We start from the raw sequence: 12139 nt of genomic DNA on the forward strand, positions 1-12139 counted from the left end.
TTGAGGTGTTGGTGGTACTTAACAAGTGATTTTAGTTTAGAGTATGTTGATATTATGTCATACTATATTCTTACTTGTGCATTAGAGTTTGGCATGATACATTGCTCTGGAGACCATGGTATGTTCACTTGGAGAATGTGATCTCTTAGGAGGGGATGGTTAGATCATGATGTCATGATGGGTTCCTGATTTAGCTGATTGGACATTTAATAGTGGTCTGAGTGGTTTTTATGGGAGTGCAGAGAGACTTTTTGGAGTTTGGTGTGGATTGATCATTTGTTGGTACTCATGGATACATGGAGACTTAGGTGAGGTTGTAGTTCTCTTGAGATGAGAGACATATGTTGAGATGGTTACTCTTGATGAGATTTCAACTGAAAGTCCAAGAATCCTACACCTTGATTGGACATAAGTTCAATAGAAACCTATGAGGAGATTACTCTTGGATGAGTCATGATGACTTGGATATGTTGAGGAGAATTCTCATTCCCCACTCTTGGTCTACTCGACAATTTATCACTTGAGAGATATTGCCCATTATTTATGTTAGGTGCTTTATGCTTTTCTTTCATATTCATGGATCTTGAGCTACAATTAGATGATTCTGGAGGATTCATTGTGAGAGATGAATAGCATGTTTATCTCCTTGCTATGTATTTTCTTTTATAATGATCATAGGGGATGGTAGTGGGCTGATTTCTTGAAATAGGAAATGAATTAGTTTGATCTTATTTAAGAGGCTTACATCCATGTAGATACGTGATACATATGTTATGTTTGATCTGTTGAGGTTGAACAGGTTTGGATGTTGTTATGGCTTTCACATGGGGATGGAAAGGAGATATTACTAGGTACAACTGACATTTAGAGGTGTTTGCAAGACATGCTACATGTTTATGATTTACAAGTTATCTCTCTGGTCTTGGTTATCTTCCAGGATGTTTGGATTCACATAACATTGGTTTTAGAGATTTTGGGTGGAGCTATGGTGATCACTAGTTGGTGGTCATATGTTGTCACTTTTACTTTATTTATTTTTGGTGATGACATGGAGGTTCATTTATCTCTTACCTTTGTTGGATGTGGAGAACTTGGGAGAGCTATGGAGACTTGTTGAGAGAGATGTTTCTTGCAGCAACTTTGTTTGTAGAATGTCCTTATCTTTGTGGATGGTCCTTGGTACTACATGGTTACATTTTCTATATGTTATGAATGGTAGACTCAGTATGTCTTTGATCTTTTTGATTTGGCCATACCCATGCAGTGGGAGTTTTTGGATGTGTTTGGTCTTCATCGAATGGTTTGCACATGGAGCTTGTGGTTGCAGTATATGGGTTAGTTATGCTAGTGGCATGAGTTTAATGATGGTGGATACCTTTAAGATATGTGTGATTGGATGGTTTAGCATGTGCTATGGGTGTTATTTTTCAATCTTGTGGGTTTATCAGTTGGATGGGAGCAGTCATTTTGGTTGTTGTTCTAGTTGATGTTATATCTTGTTCCTAGAGGACTACATTGAAATTGTGTTCCAGTTATGGGCTTTGAATTTGATGTCGTTGACACTTATGTATAGCCTGTGAGCACAGTAAAGAGGTGGTAGTATCATGTAGCCTTTGTTATTACAGGGATCTTATGCTTGTGTTCTCTAGATTTGCTGTCTTGATAGAGCACGAGAGAATGTTTGAGATTTGTGTGGTTTCATCATTTTGGCTCCTAAGAAGTTGATGTTGTTGACTCTTGATAGGTCTTCGACAAGTGGGAGAATGTTGGGATAAAGGTGTCTCAACCTTAGCGTCCTAACATGCCAAATTCATTAATTGTTTCCTAATTGATTTATTCTAAGAAAAAAACTTCCTAAGCTACCATTCACTTTGTGGGAACTCTTGTTTAGGTGACATCCTACAAGGCATGTGATGAAATGGCATATTCCTTATTTTCTAGGAAGTCGGTACCCACTTGGAAGATGCTATGTTGGAATGGAAATTAATTCAATATCTTCTTGTGTTGACTAAAGAGTCTAGGTTTTCAGCTTCTATTATGTATTGGAGTTGCATTTTAGCTATTGGCATTTATGTTGGAGTTCACTTGTACAAGTGGTGTGAGGTATGGAGCCTGTGCCTATTTCTGGTCATAGTAAATTCTATGTTGTCTTTACATTGTATTTGGCAAGATGACCATTATGGATGAGATAGGTGTTGTTTCCTTGAAACTTTCTATGAACAATGTGTCATGGGATTAGCAAGATATTGTTTATGACACAACTTACCTCATGGGATTTGAAGATGGTTTTGGAAACCATGTGCACATACCACTTTGTGATGAGCTCTATTTATATATTGATGCCTTTGCTGATTTAAGAAAGGAGAGGAGTTCATTATTACAAGGTTGTGCTCTCGGATTTTCTCCAGGATGGAGCAGGATGTAAATCTCCATTTTAAGGCTCAGAGCCTATAAATGTATTGTAACATTTTGCTGAATAATACATTGGCTCGATGTTTTGGAAAGTGGGGTTTTTTACCTTAAAGGGTTTTCCCCACGTATATCTCTGTTCTCTCTTCTATCTCATTCTTCTTGTTTCATGATGCTTCAGTATTAAATCTGTATGTCGTAATGCTGCTGAATTTTTTTTAGATCTATAAATTACAGTCACTTTCTTCTAAGGTCTTAATCGTGGGAAGTCAACTATGTCTGTTTCCGCTTTTATGACATAGTAGTATGTGCTTCTATCAACATGTTGTAATTTGTATTGAAGAAGATACAGGATATTGGAGGTGCATATCGATCTCAAATTGCTTTCTCGGATGCCCCATTTCTCTTAAAAACTATGAGTCTATCTCTATCTTCAGATCACTTTTGTACTGTGTTATAAGAAAAGATTCACGGAATCTGCATATGAATGCACCTACAACTAGGCTTTTATGAGTGGGCAAGTTACACAATCATGTGTGATTGCGTGTACAATATAGACTTTCTTTGCTAATATAATTTGCAGCTTGTGATTAAGAAAGAAAGAAATATATTTGTTTATTTATTACAGAATATATTCATGTTCCTTGACATGCCCTATATGGAGAGATAAATAAGAATGTCCAATGAAATCTGATTACCATTTTTATTCTCTTGTTCTGCTGAACTGTTATGTTTGTACATGTAGTGAGATCTTAAAGATGATTTGTAATTTTCCTGTCGATATTCCATCTAGAGAAGAATGTATGCTACTTTGGATACTATAAATTGAAAAGGGCTATAGCTTTACTTCTGTGAGTAGTATGTGAAGATAGTTAGTGGGAGAAGAAAATAAATAAATAAATAAAGAGACACCTCCCTGCAAGATAAAATAGAAAAGTATATTTGCAACCATAAATCTATTAAGAAACCAACTAATGCCCATGCTTTGGCTCCTCTATGGCATGAGCGACTTCTAATTGTTGACTAACTATCTCACAGTTTGAGGACCTTCCCATCTCCGCACAATTATTTCTATTCATGAATGAAATTTTACATATTGCTGACCAGGTATAATAGGGAGCCAACTCATTGACAAAATTAGTTTTGGAAGAAGTCATAACTTCAAAAAGTATAAGCTGTTAATGGGTCTTTGGTCTACTGGTGAATTTGAATGGTTCTAAATGAGTCTATCAGAAATCAAGTCTTGCTGAATGCAAGATTCCAAGATCATAAGAAATGAGACCGGAATCGTACTGACAGATCTAAACCTCCATAAAAAAAATAAAAAAAATCCAAGCTAGTCATGAATTGCCATACCCCGAGACTGTCAACAAGCGGTGTACAAGCATGACGTATCGCTTGCACTGGGAACAAAATCTATCACATTAATGAGCCACTAAATTGATTGTAAAGGGGGTGATAAATATGGGTATGACAATCTGTCTCCCAACACTTTTTAAGTGCCTGTATCAAACATCATGTTACGAGTTGATAAAGGCAGTTGGATGGTGTGTACACATCCAGAGAAAAAAATAAAAATTCCATAAATGTTGGTACTTTTACCTTCTGCGCTCCAACCCCTCTTTGCAGAAGTTGCGCCCACTACATTTATTACTGGAGCTCATTAAAGCCTCATTTTAGCAAACAAGATAGAGAGATTTTTAGTTAAAGGGCCTACGAATAGGGGTGTGAGAATTAAATTATAGAGGTCTTTATAAATAAAGAAAAACAAATACAAATAAATATAGATGCTCATGTTAGCGTGAAATCTACAAAAACATAGTAATATGATGCAACATTTTTAGGAATTCAGTAAATACTTCAACAATTGTGCCCCAGTCATATAACAAAAACAAAGTAAAGATATTTCATACTCGACATAATATAGTCATCCTTGTTAAGTTACAATAAATAAAACTACTGTAATAAATTGTGTGTATAATGATCTCCTTTGTTCTTCATCCCTGCAGTCCAGAAAACTTAGCTCTCTTAACTATAAAGGAGCCTGCAATGAATTTTCTAATTCATTTGAATATAGCATATATACAAAGTTAATTGTAAATAATAAACAAAAATAAAAGAAAAAGAACAACCAAGCAAGAAGCTTACATTCATGCCCGTGTCCTGCAAGACTGTTATGCTCCATGGGATGATAAGATCTTAAACTCTTAAATTTATTTAAACAAACCTAGGATGAAAGACTCATGTACAAAAATTCATAACAGCAAGGCCACTATGCCCACTTTAATTGCTACAGTTTCCCCTCTCTCTCTATCTGCCAAAAGAATAAGCCTATTAAATATATATACAGATAAGCATATCAATTCATATATAGATTCAGAGAGACAACTTGTGTCAGGATTGACAAGATATTAAATATTTGTTGCTAGTAAGCAATTACTCCTTGCTGTGCATAGTCTTCAGTTCTCATCATCATCAAGAGCGGTGGTCAAAATCATGGAAGAAAGAGAGGCTTTTATTGCTATACCATAACTCCAAGCAGAAAAATACACTGTTCTTATACATCTGTAGTGGATAGCAATTGAAAGATAGAAGAAATGAAAGATATTAATGTCAGTCATGCACCATTAATACCTAACATAAGAGCCGGAAAAAATAGTCTATTCGCATTGAATTTTGGAATGATACCATGAATTGGGCATGGGTAATTTAAATTCAAAGAAGTGGTAAGGTTCGTGGTGCAGTTACCAGCACATATGGTTATGACCAGACATCATTGCAAACATTTATGGTCATAAGAAATTACAAGTATTGTGCAAGAAAAATAATGAAGAAACAATAACTTTTATGGAATCATGTATTGAATAAAAAAAAAAATCCAATCCTAAGGAAAATAAGTTGTAATTTGGAATGTATTTCTCTTTTAATGAATATAAAAGAAAAGTTTCTATATTTTATTGTAGTAATTGATAAAAGAAATCATTTCTATATCAGCATGAAAGTTTCTATATTTTATTGTTTAAATATATAGAAAATAATAAATAAAAAATCATTTTCATATTAGAATGTGGTTTAGTTTTATAGAATTAAAATGGAAGTTTTCATATTTCATTCAAAAGAATATTTAGAAAATGATAAAGAAAATCATTTTCATTATAGAATAACATTTTGTTTTATGAAAGTATTGACAAAAGTTCTTTTATTTATATCCCATAAAATAGCAGCCATAGGATACTAAAGTTATCCTCATATTCTAATATGATTTCTTCTTATTTTATTAGTCTCTTTATTTTATCAAATTTAAAATTTACGAATATCAAGGATAATATAATTTATTGATAATTAAGAATTTAAATAGATAATGATAAAGTATCTAGCCAATAAGAGGGAAAATTAAAGTTATGATAATTTTAGTGGTGAATCAATTATTTATATATTTAAGAAATTTAAGGTTAAATTACCAAAATTGCTAAGCGTTAAATTGCAACAAAAGCGAGATTTATTTTAAATCCTAAAGTTATGAAATTTATGATTATCAACTAAAACTACTCTATATATTTGATATAGATAAAAGTATTATTTCATCAAGGGTTAGATGGTTTAAAATTGTAGTTTAATTAGAAATCAATGTTATTATCAGTCCTTGAGTGGTGTCATAGCTACTTAACTAATTTGCCTCCATATATTGTATTTAGTACGAAATGACCCCCGTGAGAAGTACTTGATGACGTGAGATGTACAATATTGTTAACAATATATATTACGTCCCATGATTAAGTATTAAAAAAATAAAATTGTTTAATAGTAATTATACAAAATAAATTGCTAGTTGCATTAATTTTACTTTAAGTGTAAAATTATGGGCATGACAATGACCTTGACACTCCAAACCCAACTATTCAAGTGCATGTAAAATATTTTGACTCATATCAAAATTATAATTTTCTATCTATTGAATAGCTTTATTATGAAATTAGTTTTTTCATTTTTAACTAGCACTAGGTCTAGATTGACCAAATGACATGGTGATGAGGCCTCAACACTTTTTCTTAACCAACATCAAATAATTTTTCATCCTATCTCACCCATGTCATCATCTATTATAAAATTCATCTATCAAATTAATCATTATTGTATTAGGTAGAAACTAGCTATCATGGTAACATAAAATGTGAACCCTTAACCTTAATATAAATATGTAAATTTTAGTGTGACATATTTGATCAAATGTTAGAAAATATATATTTTGAACAAATAGAAGACTAAACAAGAATAAATTTATGTTTGCATGTACCCAAACATGAAAATTCATACATTTATGTTTACCCCTGTTCTTTTTTAGACCTTTGCTGATGATTAATCTAGATTTCTCTTGATGGTCTAGATTAAAAATCACATTTCATGTATTAAAATTGTGTCTCTATTTTAAATCCTTGTGTTTTGTCATGTATCCAGTCTTCTTTTTTATCACAATAGTCTATTTAAATTTATTACACCCACATTCTAGGTTACATCATATTTTTATGGCATTATATGTTATCATAAAATTAAATCTAGACTTGTTCCTTTTATATTCTCAATTTCTTAAGGTTTCACATATCTGATTTCCAAGCTTGTATTAGTTCTATGAATTATGGACTCAAGAATCATTATTTATCATGGTTGACCAAGTGTTAAAGGTCCATCAATCAAACTATGTTTTTATCCATAGATTCTATGTCTTGTTTTGGAAATAAGCCACACCCAAACCGATGATGGACTAGCCACAAATATGCTATTAGTTGATGGTAGGTTACTCAAGTAGAAAATCTAGAAGGTCTCAATTTCAATTCCTATCCGATCCTTAACCAATCTAAGATGTTGTCATATATAAGGTACACTACGACCCTAAAGAACATATAATTTGGCATATATACGGTGTTAGAAATAAGTCACACTCAAGACAACAACGGACTAACTACAAAGAGGTCATTATCTCAATGGTAGAGCACTCTAATAAAAAATAGGTCTTATATTTCAGTCAAAACTAATTAATGAAAAACAACTTAAAATATTCTTTTGGACCAAGGATTCTTCTAGTTCATGTTTTAATATTTCCCATGTCTACAAATAAAATGGTGTCATCCATTGTACTTTCTAGGATCAATGATCCATAAAATTCTAACTTAATAGATTCTTGAAGTCCACATTAGCTAATTTCTTGTCTAATTCTTATCATTATGTTAGACTCTTATCTTTATTCTTTCATGTGTCTTTCCTAGATCTTATCCTTATATTTGTTCTTAGTCTATGTATCAATGCTGGAATATTATTTCGCGAGTCTTTTAAACTTAATTTTGTATGACAATCTTACCTAAATTTCATAATTGTATTTGAATATGTAACTTTTAGATTCTTAAGAATTTTTTGAACCTTGAAGACCAACTAGAACATGTGATTGAGTGAGCACATATAGTATACCATGTATTTTTAAACTAAATCAATTAATACAATTGAGTGAGTATTTGCAACATACCATGAATTTTTAAATAAAATCAAATCTTATACAAAGTAGTTTATTAAGCTCAATTGTAATGCCCACCAAAATACCCTACAGAAATATAACCATCTAACTTGGAAATAGAGAGAATTTTTTTAAAAAATATTCTAATGCATTATGCTTAACATAAATAAACATAACCATTTAATCTAAATTTATTTCAACATTCATATAATCATCTTACAACAAAACCATAATAATACGCAAGTGGAAATAACAATATCTCATCAACTAACATTCCTTAGGGTATCTCAATGCCATTACTTAACATATCACTAAACACATGAACAAAGATAACATCATACAACTCCATCACATATTAATATCTTTATTGGTTCTACTTCTATTTTCTAACTTCTGCTTCTTTCTATAGCATGATAAATCATCTATCTAGTTAAACTATCACGTAAATATAGAAACACAATCCCAATTACTATTAATCCCTTAGATTCATTTTAAGAGAACCAAATCCAAATGTTTCTAACCCTATTCTATTTCATCATTGAATATACCATTGTTACTTCATTACTAATTCATTACCTATAACTTATCTTGTCCATTTCACTTAATAAGAATAGTCATACATATCCAACATCATACAAATGCATAAACCATATCCAAGGGATGATAACAATAAGAGTATCACTTCCTTACTAACAATTTTTCATAATCAATATTATTAAGGATGAACATCTCACTACATGACATATCCTACAAGAATATCCAATCACCCTCATACAATATTACATTATCATTTACATCAATATACATATTCATCAATTACAAATATGTCTATCTCAAGATACATGATACAATATTGTCTTCTAATCTACTAGTACATAGAAAATGCTCCATGAATCAAACCATAAGCTAAAGAGATAAAGAATCCACATCCATGCACACGAGCATCCAAGAAAGAGAACTTCCCAATGGAAGAAGGAATCAAACCACTAGACCATGCAAAACCAAGAAGGAAACACCCTCCGTGCTATGGATAATGAAACAAGGTTCTACACACACTCTAAACCTAGGTTGACACCTAGCAACTAAAGGAATTCACATAGAAAGAACAATAACTGGAAATAACCATATGAATAATAATCCAAGCCACATCACATGGCTAAATCAAAATCCTATAGCTCCCAGAGGCTATCAAACAAATCATGGTGTATGCGAGATTTTAGTGTGATTAGTCAATAAATTTGAAACTAGAAAATAGCATACCAATAAAACATTTGAATATAAAGACTAACTAAGCTTACTAATTTAAACAAGCTAATCCTCCAAGATGTGTCTCATTGTTGTCTATCTCACAGGATAGTTCAAGTCAATGGTTGCTTTCAGATCATTGAGCAACTGACTTTTGAAATGACAACTCTAAGAACGAGTGATAATGGATGATGATCTATATGCAAGACGCACCTAAGATATATATGATATGATAAGATTACTTAGATATGATTAGTTATGATATGATGAAGAAAATGATATGATAAAGAAACTAACAAGCTATGCTTACATGATTCATGATTGAAATGCTATGTTAATATTCTCCTAAATGATTAAAATGTTAATTATCAAAGAGAGGCAAATGCTTCATGAGAGTAGAATTTAATCTAGATGCATGGAACATGGATATGAATAATGAGAGTAATGGGGCCTATTTATAAAAATAATGGGCAATTGGATGGTTAAGATTGAATAATCTTAATAAGGGATATGATTGAATGATCTTCAATCCATGTTTACAATTTTTACCAATGAAATGGTGATAATTGTCAACATGACATGGCTTGAGAGAGAAGAGGCGCTAAATGTCTAAGAAGACATGAGGGTCACCCTAGGAGGGTTTGGTTAGGGTTAGGTTAGTGGATAAAGATTTTATCCAAAGGATAAAACCTTCTGCAAGGGTTAAAGGGATAGCCATGGTGAAAGCAACGAGTGCTTGAAGAGATCCATGGGTTAGATAAGGGCTAAGTTAGAGAGAAAGTCTCTAACCAAGGGTTGAAGTTGAGTTAACCATTAATGGTTATTGAAGAATTTGGAGGTTAGCTTATTGAAGGCATAAAGCCTCTAATAGTTTATGAAGACTTTGAGGGTTTTTGAGAAGTGACCCTTTTCTTAAGGATTGCAAGTTATTGAGGGATTAGGCTAATTAGGATGGTTTAGAAGAATCTAGAAGAATCTAGAAGATAATTAGTCATGCAAATGGATTTGTTAGGAGAATGCAAGTGGGAGGATATTTTTGGATTTAATTTGAAATAAAATAATTTATTTCAAAAAGGTAGATTACAACTTGCATTGGAAGGATATTTAAATAGAGATTTTAATTAACTGTAAATTTAATTCAATGGAAAGAGAAGTTTAATTAAATAAAAATTATTTATTTAATTTAAGGTTAGAATGTGGTTAATTTGATTAAATTAAATATTTTAAATAATTTATTCAATCAATAGAAGAATGTGAGGGAAATTAATTAAATATGGTTTAATTAATAGAGTAATTAATTTTAATGGATTAAAATATTTATTTAATCAGATGGCTAGATTTATATGTCTACATTTTGCCCCTCTTTGAACTGATGTGTGTGCACACATTAATTCAAAGAAAAATTGCCTCATTTTGATTAAAAAATTTGATTTTTGCCCCTGATGTTGATTTGATGTGATGACAATGCAATGATGCCCCCTTGGGATCAATGAATCGGGGAGTTTTTGATATGTAAGAAATTTTTGTCAAATTTTAATTTTTTCGATTTTGTGATTACGTTGATGATGTTGACAATGTGAAATTATTAGATATTCACAGATTGATTCATATCCCGAAAAAAAATTATATTAGTTAGGTTAATAATCATGAAAAAAGTTGAAAAATACATTACTACTCATTTAACCGTCTTTTACCCCCTTAAAAAGGTAAAAAGTGAAAAAGTAGATTCATTTCCACACTTGTCTTCTTGCGATTGGTGAATTTGAGCTATGACATGAAGATGTCAATCCCATACCACACTCACCAATGCGAGCACATCAGGCGGTACCAGCGACTAACCACATATGGACCACCGGTAAGGGACTAAAATCCACATGTTTTTGTATGATTTTGTTAATTTTTGTCACTTTTTTCATAGTTTAGATCAGATTCTACGTGGTTTAACGCATTAGAGTGATAGATTAGTGCATGCAAAATTTCTTTTAGTGCATAAATACCTAGGGTTTTGAAGTAGTGTGTTTGTGTGATAGGATAGCGCATCTATCTGGTAGGTTAGCATGTAGTCTTGATTTAGTGCATACGCATCATTGTTTAGCACATCCACCCTATAGTTTAGCGTATAAGGTAGATGTAGAGCGTTTGAGCCACAGGTTTGTGCGTTTGCATTGAAGATTAGCGTGTAGGGTTAAGTTAGCACATGCAACTTGAACTTTAGCACATTTGCTTATTTTGTTAGTGTGTAAAGGACAATTTAGCATTTTGGAGGTGTGTTTAAGCGCGTGCAACTGTTAGATGAAAAATTTGCTTCGTTGGGTTGGTTTTTGACTTTGATATGATTTATCTGGATTTGATTGGTATTGATATGGGTTTGATTAATATGTTTTCTTAATAGGGGTCACGATATGAATCTTAATTGGATTCCTGATAGTTTGACTTTTGATATGATGCTTGAAAGGTCAACTATTTGATATGATTTGTGATATGGATCAACTTGATTGTTGGGATCTTTGATATGAATTTTTCATATGGTTCTCTTTGATTTTGATATGTATTTGAGCTTGATATGGTTTTGGTATGGTTTTATTTTTCGTTATGGGTCTAAGCTTGAGGACTAATTGTTTGAGGCTGATATCACATGCTTTTATTTATTTGATGATCATGATTGATAGATTTGATTTGATAGATTTAACTTGATCAATGATTGATTTTTGATTGATTCTTTTTTATCAATTTTGGATATGGGTCTATGGGATCTTGATATAGTGCTTGTTGATTTTGATATGGTATTGGATTCTGATATGGTGCTGTTTTGATTTTGTGATTGAGATGATCTTGATTGATAGATTTGATCTCATAGATGATTGATTTTTTCTTAAGTTGTGATTGAATTTTGATCGATTTTCAATATGGGTCTATTGGATCTTGATATGGTTCTTGTTGATTACAATATGATATTGGAGTGAGATTTGATTGTTAGAGTTT

The sequence above is a fragment of the Cryptomeria japonica genome, chromosome 8 (assembly GCF_030272615.1).
Source record: "Cryptomeria japonica chromosome 8, Sugi_1.0, whole genome shotgun sequence".
Lineage (NCBI taxonomy): Eukaryota > Viridiplantae > Streptophyta > Pinopsida > Cupressales > Cupressaceae > Cryptomeria > Cryptomeria japonica.